Source organism: Hemitrygon akajei, chromosome 10 (genome assembly GCF_048418815.1).
Source record: "Hemitrygon akajei chromosome 10, sHemAka1.3, whole genome shotgun sequence".
Taxonomy (NCBI): domain Eukaryota; kingdom Metazoa; phylum Chordata; class Chondrichthyes; order Myliobatiformes; family Dasyatidae; genus Hemitrygon; species Hemitrygon akajei.
The window spans coordinates 72,219,938-72,241,171 of NC_133133.1; the positions used below are offsets into that span (position 1 = coordinate 72,219,938).

The following is a 21,234-nucleotide window of genomic DNA, read 5'->3' on the forward strand; positions in this document are numbered from 1 at the left end:
AGGTTTCTCGCCCCATTGAGCTCACACATTACCTATCCATTTACATTAGCCCTATTGTATTCCCTTGCAAGGAGAATAAAATAGGATTAGTGTAAATGGTTGGTGAATTGCTATATTCTACCACTCTCTGGCAGTTACAGCAATTTAGAGTGACCAATTAACTTGCTAAACTATCCCTGGGATCTAGGAGGAAACCAGAACTTTGTGAGTAAATCTATACAGTCAAAGGAAAAATGGGCAAACTCCACACAGTCAGCACCAGGTCACTGGGGCTGTGAGGCAGCAGCTTTGCTAAATATATCACTGCTCCATGCAGACAGATGCTGGTGAAAAGCACTGCTTATTGTGGGAGTGGGTGCTGCATGAGATGTAAAGTGGTTTCTCTAACCTTTGTTCCAACAAAAGGAGATTGTATTTTCTGATGAATGAGGTTAAATTAAACATCTTGTTGCATTAAACTTAATTATGTACCTGTTCATTAACTGGGAGAGAGTTGAACCTCTTCAATCTGTGTATTGCCATATTGTGATGGGTAATTTGATTATACCAGTACCAAACTAAACATCAAAAATAATTCAGGATCCTGAAACCCAAGAGCAATGTCATGACAATTTAAGAAAAATGAATGGAGCCCAAAAGAGTAATGTAATTACTTTAGCTAGATTCATCTAGATAGATTGGAAACCTTTCTTTGATTAATAGGGAGGTGAATCTGTGTTTCCTGCAGTTAATTAAATTCTAAACCTTTCTATAACATGCAGTGCAGCTACCACTGTGATTAAACTTTACATTCACCATTTTCATCATTGAATATTGCTGCACAGAAATTGATCTTTTGACTAATCAAATCAATACCAGTTCTTAGCTCCACATCAGCTATTGTCCAATAGCAGTGGTCAATAATACTCCTCTAAAATTACTCTTCTCAAATAGCTATCTAATTCTTCTTTATTTAAAAAAATGTAATGGGCTCTATCTCAAACTCACATGTAATCAAAAATGGTTCTAACTTCCTTTACTTCATGTAAACTTTGTGCACTGTTTTAGCCTTTCCAGAGATCACGATGAATTAATTCTGCTGATAATTTATAGTTAGCTCAGAGCTTTGTAGCAGGGATGTACATAACTGCCATCAAACAAAAGTCCAACACCTTCAGCGAGATCACATTTTCAGCACAAATACCAGAATGTTTTTCTCAGGATTTCCTGAAAGTGCATTTGGGTGTGCAACCCTGAAATTTGGACAGTTGGCATGGAGCCACATTTCAAGAATCAGATTCACCTATATAGCTTTGTGCCAGCTGTCTAGAATTCAGGGTCACACACCAGCTACACTTTTGGGGTGTCCTGGGGAATCTGATAGGCAAATCTACAATCTACAAGGATTGACGAGAATACATGGCATTATTTTGATATATCATTGTACCAAGCACTGTTTATTTGAGAGTGAATATTTTTATAAAGAATGCCATATTGGTGCCTCTTTTCCGTTACTTGCCAATGCAATTAGCAAAGCAATATACAGTAACCTCCATACAACATGTTGGCAGCAAGTTTTGGAACGGCTACTCAGCTGGTGCACATTGAGCCAGATTGATGGTGGAAGGCAGTAGACATAGCAAACACATTGGAAGCTTGAGAGAAGGGAAAAGATGCAGCATTCCCACTCTAGAGGATTAACAATAACTGCACCATGTCAGGGAGGTCACATAACAAAGCAAACCCACTATAAGTAAGCAGATGAAGGAAACTTCATTGCTTTTGCTGGAATGGACATTGCTGATTCTACTATCATCAACATGTACAAATGAGCTCTCAGATGAGGACATAGAGAAAACCCCAATGGGATACATTAGTCAGCTGCTTTCACAGCTTATCACTTTTGCCTATGCCAAAAAATGACTGGAGAATATGAATGGGTAATAAATAATTAGGTTAGGCACAGGCCAAAAGCTATTATTTCTAAACTTTCATAGATCACGTATTGTGGAATCATAGCTGGATCAACGAATGAGGGAATTCAGATCGAAGTAAAATTCAAAGGAGCCTGCAAAAGGGCTTCCAGAAGGAGATGGTACTATAAGTAGGTGATAAATTTGTTAGTCTTGATTCAGAATTCAAGTAGTGAATAGCTCAATGCAGATGGTGACGGCAGTGTGATTTTCTACAGAGGCGAGTCACATCGACAATACAAGTTGGGTTCAAAAAGAAACCATAAGTGCCAAAATGAAGTAACTGTAAATTATCTGGGTATAGATAAGATGTGGATGTAACTGAAACCTCCTAATGAACAACAGCTGTTGCAGGGGATTTCCATATTGCACTGAGGCCAAAATCCCTGTAGAAATTATCCCTGGCAGTAACATTGAAAGACCTTATTCAATTCATTTAATTTGATGCAAAGAAGGAAGTGTAAGGAGCAATACATGGGAGCCCATACAGAATCTGATACTTGAAGTGGGAGTGCAACAAATTCAGGCACTATCTCCCTGAGATAACTGTTGTCATTAAGGGATGGTAGCGATACACAGGTACCATGGCAAATGGAATTTTGTCAAGAGTTCAGGGGATGAGGAACATCAACCTGGGTTGAAAAGCGAACCAAGATAGTAAAATTTAGATCTCCTAAGAGACAATGACTTTGCCAAAGTTAGAAGATGTTGCAATGAGGGAAACTGAAGGAATGTTGAGTAACATGTAATGATTCAGTGCAGCAGTGAATTGGAAGATAGGTTGGAAATGATATTCAGTATTAAAGAGAACATGTTTGCAAGAGGATTTGAGTAACAAGAATAAAAGATATTTATGACAATTATACAAGGCCCTGATGAAAAAACACCTGGAATATTTGTCCAGCCTCCATAGAAAGGATATGCCTGTGATAAACAGCTTTTTACAATGTTTATATAACTGTTTGGGATAGAGGAATTGTCATTTTGTAACAGAACAGAATGACCTGTTTTTTGACCTGGTACTTCCAGATTCTGCAAGTGTTATCGGAAATAGAACAACAAACAGAAAGCAGTAGCTAGCCTGTATGATATACTAAAGTGAAATCAAATCAAACTGACAACTTACAGTATACATCAAGACAGGATGTTCACTCCACTCAATGGGGGACTCCAGATTCAACAGCTAGTGATCTCGCGCTTTGATCCTGGCATTGGTTACTACCTGGATCCTTGTAAAGTGTCATTAAAGAATATTCCTAAGTTCCAATGTATAGTTTTCAAAACTGTCCACTCATTATCCAAGGCCAGATTCCAGAAAGTATCGCAGCAAAGTCCAGGTGGTTACCTTTCAGTTAATGATCCTGTCTGCCCTCAATCACCCGTATTTTAAGCTTTTGAAATAAATATATTCTGTAGATAGGATTCAGAGAGGATTATGGAGTTCCTCTATAATGAACAGTGAGGAGATAATTCCAGCAATTTTTTTAACATTCTCAGAAGCAAGCTGAAAAGGATGCACAACAGGGAGCGTGGCATCTTGCTGTACATCTTTAAGCATAGTTCAAGCTTAGTAGGCCCATGTTCTCCACAAGAGCACAGGAAAATAAGAGCAGGAATAGATCATCCAGTCCCTCAAGTCTGACTTGCCACCTAATGCGATCATGGCTAATCCATACTAGTTTTAATTCTTCTATGCCAGCTCTTAATAACCCTCAATGCCCTAATCTTTCAAATATTTATTGATCTCCACCTTAAATGCATTTAATTATCTGGCTTGCATTACCCTAGGGGAAAATACTTCAAGAAAATCGTTGCCTTCTGAGAGAAGAAATTTCTCCATGCCTCAGTTTTAAATGACTGTCACCAGATACTTCTAGGAAAGATTCTGGGTGTCTGTTGCAAGAGAAGTAAACATCAACATAAAAGTCAATGCATGTAATAGAGCAATAATTAGTGGAAGGTTAGAAAATTCGGAGGCTTTTAAAAGCCAACAGAAGGCAACTAAAAAATTTATAAAGTTGGAAAAAATGGAATACAAAGGTAAGTTAGCCAATAATATTAAAGAGGATACCAAATATTCCTTCAGATATATAAAGTGTAAGAGAGAGGTGAGAGTAAATATTAGATAACTGGAAAATAATGCGGTAGAAGTAGAAATGGGGGACAAGGAAATGGCAGATGAACTGAATAAGTATTCTGAACCAGTCTTCACTGTGGAAGACACTAGCAGTATACCGGAAAGTTTGAGAATGCCAGGGAGCAGAAGTGAGTTAAGTTGCTATTACTAGGGAGAAGGTGCTTGGGAAACTGAAAGGTCTGAAGGTAGATAAATCACTTGGACCAGATGGACTACACCCCTGGGTTCTGAAAAAGGTAGCTGAAGAGATTGTGGAGGGAATTAGTAGTGATCTTTCAAGAATCAATAGATTCTGGCATGATTTCAGAGGATTGGGCAGAAGAAAGGAAATTACAGGACAGTTAGTCTGACCTCAGTAGTTGGGATGATGTTGGAGTCGATTGTTAAGGGTGTAGTGTTGGGGTACTTGGAGTCAAGTGATAAAATAGGCTGAAGCCAGCATGGTTTCCTCAAGGGAAAATCTTTCTTGACAATTCTGTTGGAATTCCTTGAAAAAGTAATAAGCAATATAGGCAAAAGAGAATGTTGTGTACTTGGATTTTTAGAAGGCCTTTGATTAGGTGCCACATGCGCGGCTGCTTAATATGCTAAGAGCCCTTGATATTGCAGGAAGGAAATTCGCATGGATAGAGCATTGGCTGATTGGCAGAAGGCAAATAGTGGAAATAAAGGAAACTTTTCCTGGTTGGCTGCCATTGACTAGTTATATTCCACAGGGATCTTCTTTTTACGTAAATATGTCAATGATTTGGATGATGGAATTGATGGATTTGTGGCCAAGTTTGCAGATGATACGAAAATAGGTGGAGTGGCAGATAATGTGGAGGAAGCAGAAAAGCTACAGAAGGACTTAGATTAGGAGATTGCACAAAGATCAAAGATATGGCAGATGAAAACTGTGTTAGGAAGTCTATAATCTTGCACTTTGGTAGAAGAAATAGGAGCATAGACTATTTTCTAAATGGAGAGAAAATTAAAAAAATACCTGAGGTGCAAAGTAACTTGGGAGTCTTCATACGGGATTCCCTACAGGTTAACTTGCAGGTTGAGTCGGTGGTGAGGAAGGCAAATGTAATGTTAGCATTCATTTTGAGAGGTCGAGAATATAAAGGTAAGGCTATAATGTTGAGATTTTGTAAAGCATTAGTAAGGCCTCACTTAGAGTATTGTGAGCAGTTATCTAAGAAAGGATGTGCTGACATTTGAGAGAATTCAAAGGAGGTTCACAAAAATGATTCTGGGATTGAAAGTCATCATATGAGGAGCTTTTGATGGCTCTGGGTGTGTATTCACTGGAATTCAGAAAAATGAGGGAGTAGTAGAGTAGAGCTAATAGTACCTGATGTTTCAATCCCTTTGATAAGTCGGCACTCTTGATGTTGGCAGTGGGCTTGGAGTGGTGACAAGGAGGGTAGCTACCTCATTGGGGTCTTCTTTGACATTTCATTCATAAGCCCATGACATCTCCAGAGGGCTTAGTGGTGCTACCCAGTGACCCAGATACACCCCTCTCAGTTCCATACTCTCCTGTCTTCATCTTGCAGCCCAGAGGAATCTCTTTGAATCCTTTCAAAAGTTGAAAGGCCTCAATAGAGTAGATGTGGAAAGGATAGTTCCCGTGATGGCGGAGGGAGGGGTTCTAAGACCAGAGGACACAGCCTCAGAATAGAAGGATGTATCTTTAGAATGGAGATGAGGAGAAATTTCTTCAGGCAGAGAGTGGTGAATCTGTGGAATTGGTTGCTGCAGACCATTGTAAAGGCCAAGTCATTTGTTAAGTTTAAGGCAGAGGTTGATAGATTCTTGATTAGTCAGGGCAGGAAGGGGTACAGGGAAAAGGCCGAACATTGGGGCTCGTTGATCCACATGATGAAATGGTGGAGCAGACTCAATGGGGCAAATGGCCTTCTGCTTCTATACCTTATGGTCCTATTGAATGCACCTTCTGGGTCTTACTTCAGATCTTTATAAAATGGTGCAATTCTGTCCCCTTGTGACCAAAGAGATAAACATTGGAACATAAAGAGTTATAAAATATGAATCCCAGTAGGTAATTTCTATTGTTAGCTTGAAGTGGACTTCTTTACTATTGAAGAGTCCCCTTCATCTAGTCTGTCCACTCTCATTATAATTTTATGTTTCAATGAAGTCCTCTCCAATTCTTCAAAACACTGGCAAAGATAAAGCTAATATTCCCAATCTCTTCACATTTCAGATGAATCTTTGCTGAACTCCTTGCACACTGGTAGATGTAGTAGTTCCAGCTGAGGAACAGAATGCCTCTAAGCTCTGATCTAATTCCTATACATGGTGATTTCTGTGTACTTTACCTTCCAATGTGCTTCCTTCTGCCACTGTAGTGTCCATCGGCTCTTTAGTGTTGTTCATTACTGAGACATATAACAGAAGTAGAAATACCAATAAGGCATCATTGTAAGGCAGTAAATTTTCCATTACCAGCAGTATCTGGTGAAATGATATTTCAGATGTTATGCCATATGGAAGTCACAGAGCAGCATAATTCAGTATTTTGTCAAGGTTTGCTAAAACCCAACCAAACTTCATGGCTTTTGAAGATATACTTAAATACTACAATGTTTTCCTTTTAAAAATACATGCAATTAATTATTTACATTCAAAAACATCTGCAGTTAACTGTTAATAATTAACTATTTACAAATATACCTTACACATTTATAACTGTGATTAAATATACATTCAGTTATTCTCTAAACTTACTGATCTGCAAAGGACTTCAATGTAAGCTGTTTGTAATGTTACTGAAATATTTACTCTACGTACTGGTAATTGCTCTTCCAGATAGGTTTAATTACAATTATTCCTGTCCTGCAATTATTGCTTCATCATAATTATGAATAAATACAATTACATATTCTAAACAGAAAAACTGTTCACATAATACTTAAAATAGGCTTGTTATCTACTACAATAATTTGTACATTGGGCATTGTACATTATTGGATCCCATGTATTTTATCACAACAAGGTTTACATAAGATGTTTTGAAGCCTCCCCATTATGTGCCTCTGATTAACATTGTTTTACATCCTAACACCCACTCTAACATCCTGTCTTATTTCTTCTTTCCTGCTCCTTGAAGTCACAGCATCACGATCTCTGTTTAACTCATTTTGGATTATCTTAAACTATGCCTTGATGTAAACATCTACGCTGTAAATCAGCTGATATCAGTAAATCCATTTCTGCTATGACATTCATCATAGGATTTTCAGGGTTCTGAGACTAATTTCTCATTGCAATGTAATTTTCTCTTGATGCATCTAATTCAGTTTGTGCTTGATTCAAGCGTTTCATCAGTTCTGTGAACATTGAGTTCTCCAGCATACATTTGACTTGATTCAGGTAATATGATCCCACTAATGAGCCCTATTTTGAGCCTTTTGATTCTCACCTTATTTGTGAATTTTTATACTGACACTGCCATTGGTTCTGCCAATTCCTATGTACTGTTCAAACTTATTTCAGACGTTTCCTCTGAAATCGGCCATTTTCTTGATAGTGTCACAAAATATTTCAACTGCTCTCTACAGACAAACTCATGCTCTTGAGTGAGTTGGCACATAGTCTACCCTTTCCTTCTGCCCATATACCTGCTAGTGTCAGAGAGAGCAATGGGAGGACTGGAGGAGGCATGTAAACAGAGGTAAGGGTAGAATAAGAATTATATGCCTCTCATACTTTCAATTTGCAATTGGAAGAATTACAGAGGAAGGTGGAGTATAAGTTCAAAGTAAACTTTACTATCAACATACTTATGCCTGAACATATACAATCCTGAGATCCATTTTCTTGTGGGCATACTCAACAGATCTATAAAATAATAACTATTTCCAAATCAATGAGGGTATTCAAGTGCAGAAGACAACAAGCTCAAAAGGAGAAACAATAATATAAATAGATAATCAATAAATATTGAGAACATGAGATGAAGAGTCCTTGAAAGTGAGTCCATTGGTTATGGGAACATTTCAATGATGGGGCAAGTGAAGTTGAGTGAAGTTATCCTCTTTTGCTCAAGAGCCTGATCATTGAGGGGTAGTAACTGTTCCTGAACCTGGTGTTGTGAGTGCTGAGGTTCTTGTACCTTCTTCCTGATGACAGCAGCGAAAAGAGAGCATGTCCTGAGTGGTGCCCTGACGATGGATGCCGCTTTCCTGCACAAGCATTTCATGTAGATGTGCTCAATGGTGGCGGGGGCTTTACCTGTGAGGGTCTGGTCTGTATCCACTACTTCTTGTAGGATTTTCATCTTTTTCATTTTTGCAGGATCATCATTTTCAGATCCCGCCATTGACAACATTAGAACATTAAGACCCTTTAAGTAGCATTAGACAAGGACTGTTAGGATTAGAAACAGCTTCTTCCCTCAGACTACTGAACTCCCTGCCATCACCCAGGACTCATCATGTATGAATGCCAGTAGCAAATACGGTTTACTCTTTGACTTGTGCCATAAATACACCTTATTATTTGTTAATTTATTTGTGATAATATTACTTTGCTGTGTGTGGGTTATGTACTGTGTTGTGCAACTTGGTCTGGAGGAACATGGTTTTGTTTGGCAGTATACATGTATACGGTTCAATGACAATAAACTTGTATTTGACTTGAGTCTTAGCAACAGGAGGTTTAGTTCTAGCTGGCACCTTCTCTGACAGTCCTAGATTGTGCCTGTGCCCATTGCAGTTCATTTCCAATTGTGTGAAAACCTGCCTTGCAAACAGCAAAGGAAATAAATTAATGTTTGTCATTCAATGTTTAGAATTTATAAGATGTAAGTGGGTCTCTGTGGATATGAGGCATTTCTCCTGCTCAATGATTGTCTCCAGTATACCATACAAGAAATAGATGCTGACTATTCCATCCTGCATTTCTTTACAGTTTTCCTTAGTTATGTGGTTATAGCCTTAGTTGTTGATTCTCTGCCAGCATTTGCTTCAATTAGTGTGCCTCCTATTTAAATATTGCAATATATCTCAATACATCACATTAATTGGTGCTGGCGCTAAAGAATCCATAATGATATTGATTGTAAATTCACAATTATTTCAATTGCTAAGGTTTATTTGTAAACCATGTTAAAATCAAAGCAATTTGCAACTGGTACATTTCATAATTGGGTGAACGGAACTGATAGAATCGGTCCACGAGGCAGCATAATCACAATGGGTCTGCTCAACTTCAAGTTTAATGTCATTCAACCATACACAGCTAAAGGAGACAATACTCTGTTGGGACCAAGGTTCAAAATGCAGTACATATTTTACATACAGCACATAAAATAATATTAACATATAATAAAAATTCTGCAGAAGTCCAAGTTGACATAAATACATATACATCATGTAGTTAAATATACAGCAGTATAATGCCATTGGCGCTGTCATAAATAATGAGTTCCAGGTGGTAGTAGCAGGGTGTTCAAAAGTCTCACAGCCTGGGGGAATACCCAGCCTAATAGACCTTGTTCTTAAACTGTGGTACCTTCTGCCTAATGGTAGGAGGTCAAAGAGCCTGTGGGATGGATGTGAGGGGCCCTTGACAATGCTGAGAGCTCTGCAAATGCAGTGATTCAGGTTATGTCATGGATGGCAGTGGGAAGAGAGACCTCAATGATTCTCTTAGCAGTCTTCACAATCTGTAGCAGAACCTTGCAGTCAGATGTCTTACAATTTGCATACCAGTTAGTGATACAGCTGGTCAGACACTCTCGATGGTGCACTGGTAGAATGTGGTTAGACTGGGAACGAGAAGCTATGCTCACGTCAATCTCATCAGGCAGTGGAGGTACTGCTGTGCTTTCTTGATGAAAGAGGCAGTGTTGAGGGACCAAATGATGTACACTCCAAGAAACTCAGTGCTCTTGATTCTTATTTGATAAGGAAATATAAAATGAATGGATCTCCCAGAGTATTGCTTATTTGAGTAAAATAGAAATAAAAGAATTTGTGAAAAAAGTATTCTCCAGACCGAACAAAATTGTTGTTGAAAATAGTGTTGAACAATATGAAAACAGATAAACAAGCAGGAAAATGCAGGCACTTTCCCTGTGATTTTGCACTATGGCCATAACTTCCCAACTCTACATCTGGAGCTCAACAATGGAGATGTGACCCAATGGTGCTAAATGTCAGATGGACAAATTACCTTCGACAAGCATTACAATTGTGTAAATGCATAAACATATTACTAAGAAAAAGCTTTTTCTGCTATTCATAATGAAGCCAATCACGTAGCTTTTCACCTCAACCCTCAGCATTGTGTTCCTGTAGTTCTGTTTCATACATCAGATATTTCTCATACAAATAGATAATCCGAGGCCAAGACCTGTTGCTGAATTACATTGGCTAGACTGTATAACATGATGCATCTTGTCAAGAGCCCATTTTACAGTTTCAGTATCTATTCTAACTGAACTAAATAGAACTATTAATTGTAGCTCTCCATTCCAACTTAAGTTTTCCTTTTCGCTTTAAAAATAACTTCAGGAATTAACACTTTGCTTTAAAATTTTTTACATGAACTCACACAGCATAGAAACAGGCCCTTCAGTGTACTGTATCTGTACTGACCATCAGGTCCCTGTCTATACTTCTTCCTTTTAAAAGTATAGAATGTAGAACATGGAACGACACACCAAGGAATAGACCCCATCGCCCACCATATCTGACACTGACCTAACTAAACCCGTCTCCTGCCCATTGTCTTTTCATTGCCTATTTGCCTAAATGTGTCAGGTGGCACAGTAGCATAGTGGCTAGCACAATGTTTTACAGTACAGGCGACCTGAGTTCAATTCCCACACCGCTTGTAAGAAGTTTGTACATTCTCCTGTGACCGCATGAGTTTTCTTCCAGAGCTTCGGTTTCCTCCCACATTCCAAAGACATTCCTGTTGGTAGGTCAATTGTGACTTGTCCTGTGATTAAGCTAGGTTTAAACTGGGGGGAGGGGGAGGTGGAATTGTTGGGCAGCAGGGCTCTAAGGACCAGAAGGGCCTATTCTGCATGTGTCTCAATAAATAAATATTTTAAATGATTTTAGCCTATCTGCTTCTCACACCCTCCCTGGTGACTACCATTCTCTATGTAAGAAAGAACTTGCCTCATGCAACCCCTTTAAAATCTCCCCCTCTCACCTTAAACCAGTCTTCTAGTAGACCATAAGACAAAGGAGTAGAATGAAGCCATCCACCCATTGGATATTTGACATTTCCACTCTGGTAGAAAGACTCGGTCTATCTACCCAATCTATGCCTCTCATAAACTTCTATCAGATCGCCACTCAGCCTTTGAAACTTCAGAGAAAACAAACCAACTTTGTCACACCTCACCTTATAGCCAAGACTCTCCTATTCAGGCAAGATCCTGATGAAACCTTCTGCACCCTCTGTAAGGCTTCCATATATTTCCTGTCATGTAGCAGACAGTACTCCAAATGTAGTTTAGCTAAAGTCTTATACAGCTGCAACCTGACTTCCTGACATCTATACTCAATGCTTTGATTAAGGCAAGTGTACACTGGTGTCAGTCTGTAACTGTGATCATCAAACAAGCTCCAACATAGAAACAGCTTCTTGGTGATCAAACAACTGCAATGACTCTGAGATTTCTTATTTCCTGGGCTCGAGTACATCAGGGCTTTATAGGTTACCGAATGCACCTCGCTTTAAATAAGCATGCTCACTGGCAAAGACATCTTGTTCCCAAGAGAAAGTTAATTATTCTTAATTAGTCGTTCCTCTATATTTTGTTACAATATATATGCCCGCACAACTTTCAGTTTAATCTTCAATTTAAATGGTGTGATTTTCTGTATTAAAGAAAAACATGAGTTTGATTTTTTTCAGGAAATTTAGAAGAACTTTACTATCTACTACAATATTTTAATAACCCATTGGCTAAACAATGACAAACTGCTTTGTTAATCAACATTAACTTTAGCACCCAAGTGGATGCTTATAGACTGTTTCCTCAGCCTCTGTACAAATTGTTCTTTTCAATATTCCTGAAGCCTGCTAATACATCAAAGTTTGGACAGGTCTTTATATACACCTCCTTACACAATATCCCTATACACTATTCCTTACACAATGCAACACTCTTCATATTAGTAAACCCCTGAGTCTTCCTTACTCAAGGAAGCATCATCGGTTTATATAAACTACTCTCAACATTGCTCACACGTCATTCTGTTAAATCTGAGCCTCACTTCTTCAAAAATAAATACAACAATATAAAATATTTACAGGTGGTATTCACATTGACATTCCAGTTTATATTCCAATAGATTAGGCTGGGTATGGACGATACAGCTACGGTTATGTAAGCATTAGACCGCAGTGCAAAAGGGAAAAATGTAATATACCTCTGATTCTTTTCTTAATGGCATCCATGGCTTGTGACGACTGTACAATACATCTTCAAGACAAATGAGGATGCATTGAGCTAGATGCATTACTGAGGAAAAACCTTCTTATTTTAATGATCTCCAAAAGCTGTTTCTGATTCATCTTTGCTTTAAAATAAATATATATTTTTTTCAAAAAATTGATAGATTACTGCAGAAGTTTAAAATTAAAAAATATAAATTCTTAGCATTTGGGTTAAATACAGCGTAGCTCTGAAGATGCAAGAGACTGCAGGTACTGGAGTCTGCAGCGACGAACAATTAAGCAGCATTTGTGGAATGGGAATCAGTCTAAAAAATGTAAATCCCACCCCTCCCCTACCACCAATGCTGCTCAACCCATTGAGTTCCTCCAGCAGATCATTGCCTCTGTTTTATTTGCTATCAAGTCTATGTGAAGTTGTTTGGGAATTGAAAGCTGCTGTATTTGACCCTCAAAATTTGATTTTGGTCTCTCTCATTAATCTCAGATCTGACAGCATCAGATGAAGTACTCATTAATCAGTCACAATTGTGGCCAAACACAACATCAAACTACAGTATATTGAAAACAACATGCACATTGATGACCATGGCATGCATATCAATACATATAAAAATACTGCTTGCTCAGGAGTTGGCTGTACAGCTTTGGCAGCAGTGGTAAATAATGCAGCCTGTTCAGAAGGAATTTACCATCACTGAATCAAAACGTTACATTAAATTACTTGCTCTCAGTTCACTTGGACAAATATTTAAGACGGTGATGCATCTAATTTCCTGTAGCAATGTATTTTAATATCTTGTGAGTGAGCCTATGTGTTCTCCTTTGTCACTCTGACATGTGGCTATTTTATATAATACATATTCCATCCATTTGGTCCCCTTGCCATTAGACCTAATCCCTCTTTATTACTCATTGCTTCATCTTAAACAAAAAGCTTTTTTGATGTCTTCAATAGACAATAGGTGCAGGAGTAGGCCATTTGGCCCTTCTAGCCAGCACCGCCATTCACTGTGATCATGGCTGATCATACACAATCAGTACCCTGTTCCTGCCCTCTCCCCATATCCCTTGACCCCGCTATCTATAAGAGCTCTATCTAACTCTCTCTTGAATGCATCCAGAGACTTGGCCTCCACTGCCTTCTGGGGCAGAGCATTCCACATATCCACCACTCTCTGGGTGAAAAAGTTTTTCCGCATCTCAGTTCTAAATGGCCTACCCCTTATTCTTAAACTGTGGCCTCTAGTTCTGGACTCACCCATCAGTGGGAACATGCTTCCTGCCTCCAGTATGTCCAATCCCTTAATAATCTTATATGTTTCAATCAGATCCCCTCTCATCCTTCTAAATTCTGGTGTATACAAGCCCAGTCGCTCCAATCTTTCAACATATGACAGTCCCGCCATTCCGGGAATTAACCTTGTGAACCTACGCTGCACTCCCTCAATAGCAAGAATGTCCTTCCTCAAATTTGGAGACCAAAACTGCACACAATACTCCAGGTGGGGTCTCACCAGGGTCCTGTACAGCTGCAGAAGGACCTCTTTACTCCTATACTCAATTCCTCTTGTTATAAAGGCCAGCATGCCATTAGCTTTCTTCACTGCCTGCTGTACCTGCATGCTTGCTTTCATTGACTGATGTACAAGAACACCTAGATCTCATTGTACTTCCCCTTTTCCTAACTTGACTCTATTTAGATAGTAATCTGCCTTCCTGTTCTTGCCACCAAAGTGGATAACCTCACATTTATCCACATTAAACTGCATCTGCCATACATTTGCCCACTCACCCAACCTGTCCAAGTCACCCTGCATTCTCATAACATCTTCCTGACATTTCACACTGCCACCCAGCTTTGTGTCATCAGCAAATTTGCTAATGTTACTTTTAATCCCTTCATCTAAATCATTAATGTATATTGTAAACAGCTGCGGTCCCAGCACCGAACCTTGCGGTACCCCACTGGTCACAGCCTGCCATTCCGAAAGGGACCTGTTAATCGCTACTCTTTGTTTCCTGTCAGCCAGCCAATTTTCAATCCATGTCAGTACTCTGCCCCCAATACCATGTGCCCTAATTTTGCCCACTAATCTCCTATGTGGGACTTTATCAAAAGCTTTCTGGAAGTCCAGGTACACTACATCCACTGGCTCTCCCTTGTCCATTTTCATAGTTACATCCTCAAAAAACTCCAGAAGATTAGTCAAGCATGATTTTCCCTTCATAAATCCATGCTGACTCGGACTGATCCTTCTACCACTATCCAAATGTGTCATAATTTCATCTTTTATAATTGACTCCAGCATCTTTTCCACCACTGACGTCAGGCTAACTGGTCTATAATTCCTTGTTTTCTCTCTCCTTCCTTTCTTGAAAAGTGGGACAACATTAGCCACCCTCCAGTCAGCAGGAACTGTTCCTGAATCTATAGAACATTGGAAAATGATTACCAATGCGTCCACAATTTTTTGAGCCACCTCTTTAAGTACCCTGGGATGCAGACCATCAGGTCCCGGGGACTTATCAGCCTTCAGACTCAACAGTCTATCCAACACCGTTTCTTGCCTAATATAAATTTCCTTCAGTTCATCCTTTACCCTAATTCCTTTGACCACTATTACATCTGGGAGATTGTTTGTGTCTTCCCTAGTGAAGACAGATCCAAAGTACTTGTTCAACCCATCTGCCATTTCCTTGTTTCCCATAATAAATTCACCCTTTTCTGTCTTCAATGGCCCAATTTTGGTCTTAACTATTTTTTTGCTATTCACATACCTAAAGAAGATTTTACTATCCTCGTTTATATTCTTGGCTAGTTTACCTTCGTACCTCATTTTTTCTTGGCGTATTGCCTTTTTTGTTATCTTCTGTTGCTCTTTAAAAGCTTCCCAGTCCTCTGGTTTCCTGCTCATCTTTGCTATGTTATACTTCTTCTCTTTTATTTTTTTTCATGGACACAGAAATGCATGTTTTACATTACGTATTCTGAAACAGCTGGATATCCCAATATGCAAGTATTCTCAAAAGTGTTCTCCATGTCAAGAAGAAAAAGAAAACATGTAATGTTTATAAAATTGAAATCAGACAGGACATTTGAAGAATACAAAGGAAGTGAGAGAGAATTTCAACAGGGAATGGGGCTAAAGGTGACTTTGAAATGACTTTAGAGAGTAAGATGAAGGAAAATCCAAAAATGTCATACATGGATGAATAAAAAATGAAACTTGGGAAAAGGTGGGACATTCAAGTACAAAGAAGGAAATTTATGCCTGGATGGGGCTAGAGGGAATAGCAAAGTACTGAACAAGTATTCCTCATAGGTATTCACCGAGGAGAAAGACATGGACGAGAGTGAGATTAGGGAGGGGATTGATGATATACTAGGGAATTTTAATATCAAGGAAGAGAAGTTCTTGAAGAATATTATGGTAGATAAGGCCCCAATGCCTGATGGGATCTATCCCACATTACCTAGTGAAGAGGCTAACCAGAGATCTTTGGATCCTCATTCATCACAGATAAGTTCCCAGAGCATTGCTGAATAACCAATGTTCCTTTGTTCATGAGGGAAATAAAAGCAAACCAGGAAATAACAGATTAGTGAGTTTTACATCAAGGCTAGGGAGATTATTGGAGATGTATCTTAGAGAAAGGATCAGCTCACATCCAGAAAAGTACAGCAATAGTCAGCATGGGTTTGTGTGGGGGAAGTCATGTCTGATAACTCGACAATATATTGAAGAGGCGATGAAAATGACTTAAGAGACAGAGCAGTGGATACTTACTTGGACTTTATTAAAGCTTTCAACAAGGTCCCTCATGCTAGGCTGATGCACAATATTAAGGAACATGGGATCTATGCAGACTTGGTGAATTGGATTTAAATTTGCTTGGCCATCAAAAACAGAGTGCAGTAGTGGAGGAACACACACAAAAAGCAGGTGGAACGCAGCAGGCCAGGCAGCATCTATAGGAAGAAGTACAGTCGACGTTTTGGGCCGAGACCCTTCGTCAGGACTAACTGAAAGATAAGATAGTAAGAGATTTGAAAGTGGGAGGGAGAGGGGGAAATCCGAAATGATAGGAGAAGACGGGGGGAGGGGAGCTGGAAAGTTGATTGGCAAAGGGGATACTCAGCTGGAGAAGGGAAAGGATCATGGGATGGGAGGCCTAGGGAAAAAGAAGGGTGGAGGGGAGCACCAGAGGGAGATGGAGAACAGGCAAGGAGCGATTGTGAGAGGGACGGAGAGAGAAAAGAGAGAAAGAAAAAAAGAAGAGGAAAAAAGAATAATAAATAAATAGATAGATTTATAGATAGATGGATAGATAGATAGATAAATAAATAGATAGATAGATAGATAGATAGATAAATAAATAAACAAACAAACAAATAAGGAACAGAGACACATAGACCTTGGATAGGTAGAGAAGATTAGTATAAATCAGGAGTATAGTCAGCACAGACATTGTGGACTGAAAGGCTTGTTTCTGCGTTGTGTTGTTCTATGTTCTTGGTTCTATGGATAACTGCGCAGTTGATAATAGTCAGAGAAGGATGTATTGTTGCATTGTCCATCTTCTGTAAACTACTGCTCATCTAATGCTCAGCTGCTTATTTCCCAGCCTACACCAAACACTACACACCCTATCACATTGGGTCTCTGTCTGCCAAAATCTCCAATTAAAATTCTCATTTTCCTGTTTAAAGCTATTCATTTACTTGTCTTTCTCCAACTCCACAACAACTCTTGGAGGATGCTTATATTATGTTGTCTTCACTCTTAGCTTCAGTCCTATCTGTGGAATTTGTTGTCATGGGCAGCTGTGGAAGCTAGGTCATTGGGTATATTTAAGGCAGAGGTCGAAAGATTCTTGATTATTCAGGACATGAAAGGATACGGGGATTGGGGTTGAGAGGGAAGTGGATCAGCCATGATGAAATGGCAGAGCAGACTCGATAGGCCAATTGGCCAGATTCTGCTCCTTATATCTTATGGTCTTAATCATTAGAGACTCAATGTTGTAACATCCAGATCATGTTCAGGAAATGTGTCTAAATGTCATGTCTGACCACATAGTTGCTATGGCCAAGAAAACACACCAACACCTCTACTTCCTTAGCAGGCTAAAGATATTTGCCATGTCTTCTTTGATCCTCACTAATTTTTATTGATGTACCATAGAAAGCACTACCCAGATACATCACGGTTTGGTATGGAGACTGTCCTACCCAAGACCACAAGAAACTGCAGAGAGTGTAGACACAGCTCAGCACATCATGGAAACCAGCCTACAGTCTCAGTAAATCAAGGACACCATCCGATCCGGATATTCTTTCTTTTTATCCCTCCAATCGGGCAGCCTTCATGCTCAATAACAGCTTCTATCCTGCTGTTATAAAGCTACTAAATAGCCATCTAGAATGATAAGATTGACTTCATGACTGACAGTCTAGCTCACTGTGGACTTGCACTTAATTGTATGCCTGCACTGCACTTTCTGTGTAACAATAACATTTTAATCACCATTCCGTTATTGTTTTCCCTTTAGGATAGTGTTGAGTATTGGTAGCTCGGGTCGAGGTATTTGATATTACGTTGTTTGCCGAACTTGGCAATTAGCTCGCAGAGGTTTCATCACCAGTCAAGGTGACATCCTCAATGGACAATTACCGGTGTTTTTCTCTGGGAGTGCTTGCATTCATATAGGCCACCGTTCGCTTTCCTTTGTTCTGATTGGCTACCCCTTCAGTTGACCTTTGAATCCTATTGGCTTCTGTTTCTTTGGCACTTAGTGGTTCGTAGATGGCATCTATTTTGATGTGTTTGATTATGGAGTTATCAAAAGAAAAGCATGCTTCTAAAAATTCCAGTGCCTACTTTGTGTTGCTGTGTCAGTACCTCCACAGTGTCCCAGTTAAAGTGATCTCAGTCTTCATGAACTGAGATCAGCGGCGGTAGATCATGTCCCTGTACTGCCACTTTATTTTCCCTTATACTCCTTCAATGCAATGATATAATGAAGTGATCTGTATGAAAGGCTGGCAAAACCAAGTTCTTTTCATTGTATTTTGGTAAGTATGACAATAATAAACCAAATTACCAATTTACCTAATACACTTTTTCCTCACCTCTATCTCCTTTATAAAATTCTCATTAATGGATGAGAACCTCATCAATGTGTGAAAATAGATTTTGGAGATGTACACCTGAATCCCTCATCAGTTTTGTGCATGAAGCTGAGCCTTTGACATTGCACTTCATGTGTCTCAAGGTACCACGTACAGAGAACTCAATGTTCTTGTACAGTCAAGTGCAAAAATTGTCCTCCAGGCTATTCTGTCAATGGTTAGAATAGCAATATGGAGTAAGTGTGATAGCAACAGATCGGAGGCAGAGATACTACCCATCTGTGGAAGAAAGATTTGGTAACAGAATCAGAATTTGGCAGAGGATGCTGATATGTTGGAGATGAAATAGAGGATGGTTGGAGGGCAGATGTTTGAGTGGGAGAAACTGAATTTATCATTGGGAGTATATAAATCTGCAGGGGCACCATTGAGAGCATCCTGACTGGCTGTATCATTGCCTGATATGGGAACTGCACCAACCTTGATTGCTAGCCACTGCAGTGACTGGTACGGACAGCCCAGTGCATCTGTGGATGTGAACTTTCCTCCATTGAGGACATTTATAGCAACAAGTGCAGAAAGAAGGCCTGGAAGATCATTGGGGACACCAGTCACCCCCAACCATAAACTGTTTCAGCTGCTTCCGTCTGGCAAATGCTACCACACCATTAAAGACAGGACCAAAAGGTTATAGGACAGTTTCTTTCTACAAGCCATTAGACTTATAAATTCACATGAGTGTACATTGCAATGAAGTCATAATGCAAAGATTTTTACTCCCTCATATTGTGGGAAGAATGTAAGACTGAAGTAAATTCGAATAAATGTGATGATGAAAGAGAATGGCGAGAAATTCAGAGGGTATCAGAGATCCTAAAGGTCTCAAAGATGCCATCAGAATGCAGAAGGGTGTGTTATTAAAAATGAACATGTTAAGGAAGATCAGTATTAGACCTTTATCTCAAACCGTTACTCTGCTTTAGTGTTCAAGGTTTGTGCTCTCATGAAATTTATATCCCCAATAGAATTACTTGAAAATAATGCCAAGCATACTGTACATTAACATTAATCACTACATTTGCCCATCCATCTCCATGCATGTGATAGTGGCCTTAGACTGAATATCCATGAATGTGCAATGCATATTCAGGCTTAAAATATTCATTAAAGAGCAATTGCAAATGAATTTCTACAGCTGCGCCTTTCACAGTTTTTTTTTATCTTCACACTCCAAATAACTCTCAATGGCTCAGGCCACCTTTGTCTAATGTTCTGTTGGTAGATTTCCTTGAAATGTTCTCCAATTATAAACACATTGTGCTAATACAAGCATTTTGTAAGGTTTTCTGGATCTCAAAATATTAAGCTTTGTATAATGGTGATAGCCAAATATTTCAACAAAGGAAGAGAAATTGTACCATCCACAGATAGTTCATTGGTTGTCCTTTCAGTTGCAAAACTGGTGTTTCTATTAAGCGAACATTAAAACATGACAAGAAAGTTTTTCTATTTAATCTAAAATTAGAGATGTTCATCTGCAATGCATTCAGAATATCTTTGACATCTAAAATAATACTCATTCTTTTTTCCTCCCAGGAGTAGCAGATGTTCCATTTGATTGACCTTGACTCAATTATTTGTTAAAGTGAACATAGAAAACACAGTACCCTTGTGAATCATCACAGTGACAAAACATAATTACATTACAGAATAGAAAGATTTAGGTGGGTGTAAAAATATTCTGCAAAAGAGCAATTTAGTTTACTCCGGGTCTTGGTCAGCATTAGTCTTTCAACAAACAGAAATAAACAGAGATTATCTAGTCATTACCTATTGCTGGTGGTGAGGCTGCTTCCTGCTAAAATTGTTTCTTACATACCATTGGTTACCACATTTCAAAAATACTTAATTGCCTACCCCAAGGTCATAAAAAGTTTCAGATAAATTTTATTATTTTATACCATTAGCATACGATGCATACATTTCTTTCCAAAATAGCTTGAGATCCAACAGTAATAACCAAAGTGCGGGGAATAATATCACTTGACTGATAACTAATTCATGACTCAGAGATGGCAAAAGAATGCATTCTGACAGAGCTAGGGAATTAAGTAGCTGGCAAAGGTAGTTTATAATTTGCCATGTCTTGTGCTATATTTGTTAACAAGAGTGGAATAATTTCTTATTTCAATTTGCATCACAAACTTTGGGTTAATAGAAAGGTATAGCAAACATATGGGTGGCAAGGTGGAGATATGTTTCTACCAAAGGAGATGTAAGGCATCTCTTCCCTCTGCAAGCCTGCAGGTTACCCTTGGGAAAGGTGTAGCACCTGCTTATCCCCCTCCCCGTCCGATCAGGGTCATGTGAAGCCATGGGAGCAGGTGGTGGATGGTCATATGAGCAGCTGGTGCATATCACAAGTCCTGGTTATGTGACCACTCATGCCAGGCAGATGACCTCTGAAGAGTATTGATAATGGTTGGGGTCACCCATCTTGTAAAGACACTGCCCAGAAGAAAGCAATGGCAACATTTTCATAAAGCTTCTTCACACTCTTTCCAGCCTAATGGCAT

The 21,234-nt window shown here is 39.1% G+C and overlaps 1 protein-coding gene across 4 annotated transcripts in view; it reads right to left on the reverse strand.

Moving 5' to 3' along the window:
* LOC140734466 (5-hydroxytryptamine receptor 2A-like) overlaps nt 1-21,234 on the reverse strand; it is a 380,090-nt gene that overhangs the window by 271,850 nt on the left and 87,006 nt on the right. Inside the window, exon 1 of one of the 4 annotated variants that reach the window (XM_073058453.1) lies at nt 6,420-6,483. The exons of the other annotated variants lie outside the window; for them this stretch is intronic. The gene's annotated coding sequence lies outside the window, so the exon portion shown is untranslated. Of the gene's footprint in view, nt 1-6,419; nt 6,484-21,234 lie in introns of those variants that run through there. 4 annotated transcript variants of the gene reach the window in all.